The sequence below is a fragment of the Cucurbita pepo genome, chromosome LG01 (assembly GCF_002806865.2).
Source record: "Cucurbita pepo subsp. pepo cultivar mu-cu-16 chromosome LG01, ASM280686v2, whole genome shotgun sequence".
Taxonomy (NCBI): Eukaryota; Viridiplantae; Streptophyta; class Magnoliopsida; order Cucurbitales; family Cucurbitaceae; genus Cucurbita; species Cucurbita pepo.
In genome coordinates this window covers 3,879,509-3,883,160 of record NC_036638.1, presented here as the reverse complement: position 1 = coordinate 3,883,160, position 3,652 = coordinate 3,879,509, and positions in this window count along the sequence as shown.

Below are 3,652 nucleotides of genomic sequence, written 5' to 3'. Positions count from 1 at the left end.
CTTTTAAAACACGAGTATGAGATCTTACATTGGTTGCAGAGGAACAAAAATTCCTTTAAGGATGTGAAAACCTCTCTTTAGTAGATAAGTTTTAAAATCGTGAGGTTGACGACGATACATAATAGGTTAAAGTGGATAATATCGACTAACAGTAGACTTGAACTAGATAAAACTTCAACAACATACCATGGAAGATTTGAAATTCTGACATCTGGGTCAAGTGGTATATATCTTAATTGAACTATAGTTAGATGAGGTCGGGTATCATACCACCGACTTTACCAAATACGAGAAACGAGCTAAATATGTTGATGGGTAGTGTTATTTGGACTTAAAACTATGTGTGAAGGCAGACATAGATTTATACAAAACATGTTAAGGAAGGGAGAAACGTAGAGGAGATCAGACATTCCATCATCAGTAGGTAATTAGTTCTAATAACCCCTCAGCTAATAAATAGGAAGCACAAGCCACACACAGTCTTTTGTCTAAACAAATTGATGCTAATTAATCAATCAATTAATTTGTTGGTTGGATGTCATTGCTTTGAGTAGGTTTAATCAGACAAATCAATCATTTTAACACATAACATGTTCTGTTTCGATTGTAACCATCCAAATCAAAATAATACAATATTTAATTACAAATTTGGTCTCATCATTTTGTGAAAATTAAGATTTTGTTTATATAGTTTTAAGTATTAGAACTAGTCTTGTCATTCCATAAAATTCTCATTCCTATAACTCCAAATATCTAGTATATTTTCAAACCCGAATAAGAATTTTTTTTTTTTTTTTTGAAGAACTCGAACCCTATATCCGAAACCCTAAACCCTACAAAATTTCACTATAAATGATATTACAAGAGCTTGAACCCATGTTATTTTGGATTAGGTATGATATCAATTCAAATCAGCCTTCAATCCAAAAACTTAAACTATGAATCCAATGGAATTACGTGCTGAAATTGGGTACACAAAATAAGGAAGATTTAAAGTAGTAAAGTATGGAGAGGTTTGTTGGGTTTGTAATAAATAGGTATACATTGAACTGCACATCACTTTAATTTAGAGTAAAAGAGTGGGTTGGTCTGCATGACCTGTAGCTTGTGATGTTAATATCGACAGGTTTGGGTGGGATGGGCCTAAATCACATTATTTAACCACTAAAGCAAAGCTTAATGAATTAATTAATTAGGGGTTAAATCAAAATAAAAGCTTGGTTGGTATAGTGCTGCCAATTGGACCCACTCATGACTCGTATTCCCCTTGGAAGAAATGAAGCCAAAAGGAGGGGTGGCCTACTTGTACAGTTCACACGTTACACGAAGCTTTAACTTGAGGATTGTTGTAGGCCTATCTATATCTTTTGTTCATATCAATGCTATGTGTTTTTCCTGTTCATCGCCAGCCCCAGCTGTTCTTGTGTAGGGTGCATGATTGAAATGTTGATAAGTTTTGCCTCCTTTCTAATCATTGCTCCTACGCCATTGTGTTTCCAATATTTCCTATCATTAAAAGCTTAAATTTTAGGTTCTCATACCTACTAAATTTTCAACTATCATAAAGTTTAATGGTATATTGTTGTGAATTGTCACGAAAATTTGGTTCATGAATACTTTTGGTACATTTCCCATTTTAATTCATAAATCTATTCAATTTATTTGGTTATCTCTCATTTATTGGGTTGATAACACTAATTTATTTAGTTCATCTCTCATTTATTTAGTTCTAACTCCTTTGGCTCATCTTTCATTTTGATACGTAAATCAATTATGTCTAGGCCTCATATGAAAAGAGATGAGTCTTATATCATTGGTTGTTCATTCATACCATGTCTTATTCATATAGGAATTTGTTTCTAAGTTATAGGCACTTCTTAGGCTATACCCTAGCTTTACTCGGTTCACCTAAACTCAACTTAGGACCCTAATATGAAAATGGTAAGGTTCTCTTTTCTTAACCCTACTTGAGTCGTCAATAGTTCGTTCTTAAAGTATATTGTATAGAGGTTCTACTAGTCCCTTTTATCATCATCACCACCATATATTTATAGCTAACAGGCCTTTGAGACACGACCATGTCATTAGTTTTAATTCATAGTTCTCATCATACCGTTATAAACACTATTCTCGAATTTTCTAGTAGGGTTGAGTTGACATTTGATAGGCCCATAAAGGAGGCTGCAATTGTTTGTTATGGTGGTTTGGTGTGGTGCTGATGTGGAGGTGATGGCTGCGCTTTCCTTTGAAATGGAGTGAGCGCAAACATGAACTCCAAGTTCGTTTCTGAGACAGAGAGTTGTAGAGAAGAAGGAATGTATTGATTGGGTTTGGTTCTTGTGTGGTTAGTAGGTTTAGGATGATGAAATGAGTCCCGACTCATGTTTAGCAGCTTCAAATCAGGGACCCATTTGAGTATGGCAAGGGAATGGTGGAGCCCAACGCAGCCATGGACCCAGGACTCATCTATGATTTGGGTACCATAGATTACATATTGATTACATAATGAATTTGAATTTGGCAACCATTAGTGTAGCTACACTCCCAAACTGCATCATTGTAACTCGTACTATAACAGATGTATATAGGGTTCAAAACTCCCAAATTGTGTCTCCTAAAATGGGTTGGGCCTAAGATAAAATAAACCCAAAGCCCATTAAATAGAAATTTGAGTCAACAAGTCCATATAAATCCACTACTAAAACTTAGGCCCACAGCCCACACAAACCTATATTGTCCAACCAATGGGCTGAAACCTTACTTATTTTATATATCTATCTATCATCTACATTATTTTTACTTAATAAATAAATGTTTTTTTTTTTTTTTTAAAGTCCAGAAGACAAGTTGAGAGACAAATGTATTTTTTTTTTAAATAAAAATTATTATTCAAATTAAACTAAATTAGTTTGAATTGGGTTGAATTGTTGCAAGCCATATCAAAACTAGTTGGATCACACTGCTTATTCAACTTCGAATCTCCCTATGATAGATCGATCATGAGGGTTGCTTGGAAGTTCAGATGTGCGACTTGTGAGCAAAGATGAGTAGCAGCAATGGCGACATTCAAGTTTGGCACCACAAGTAGCTTCGCCAAGGGTGAACACTAATCTTATGCAAGGGTAGCATGATTAGAGTGTGGAATGCAAGTTACATTGATTATATATAGATCGCTGGACCATACATAGCAGATACATTGGGTGATCCCATTGCAAAATGCGATATGCAAAATGCAAGCTTCATATCGATATTCTAACTATGTGATCGATACCTATACACCCCCTCATTTGGTTCCATGTCCAGTTCTTGTTGGAGGACATTTGTTCCAATTCTAGTAAAGGGCTTCAAATCCAATCTTATGATACATATGATATTTCATTCCGATCCTTATTAACTCTTCGCTTGGATATACGGTTGCTAACATGATCTCAGTTAATTTTCCTCTCTTTAGTTAAATGTTTCAGATCGCTAAGTTTAAAAAATTCAAAGAGACAAATTAACTACATAAATATGATTTTTCACTAGAAATCCATAGATTACAAATGAGAGACGAGTTCATCTATTGATATGAACAAGTTCTTACCGTTTTTTCAACCTTATTTGATTTTTAATATGGGTTTATAGTTCACTTTCTTACCAAAAAAAAAAAAAA